The sequence below is a fragment of the Galeopterus variegatus genome, unplaced genomic scaffold, assembly GCF_000696425.1.
Source record: "Galeopterus variegatus unplaced genomic scaffold, G_variegatus-3.0.2 Scaffold9212, whole genome shotgun sequence".
Taxonomy (NCBI): Eukaryota; Metazoa; Chordata; class Mammalia; order Dermoptera; family Cynocephalidae; genus Galeopterus; species Galeopterus variegatus.
In genome coordinates this window covers 1-380 of record NW_007735323.1, presented here as the reverse complement: position 1 = coordinate 380, position 380 = coordinate 1, and positions in this window count along the sequence as shown.

Genomic DNA, 380 nt, shown 5'->3' with positions numbered 1-380 from the left:
GGGCCTACCCAAGAACTGTTCTGGCTTTTGCTTCCCTTAGTCTTGCAGTAAAGACTGGGAACGTGCTGGGGGAGAGGGTGTTGCACTCTTGGGGCCCTGAGAGTACATCAAAGACCCCGACCTCAATTTGAAATTCACCACTTTAGAAGGAACAGCAGTGATGGTCAGAATGTGTGATGGGGACACCAGGTGATGTTGGGATTGATTTGTCTTCTCACCTCGGTTAGCTAATTGTTTCTTATTTTCATGGAAATGATGCAAAAAGGAAAAACAAATCAACATGCCCAACAATGTTTATAGTAACCCTCTTCGTAACTAGAAAAAGTTGGACAAAACCCGATCTTCCTATATGACTTAACAAAACCGTATGGATATACTAC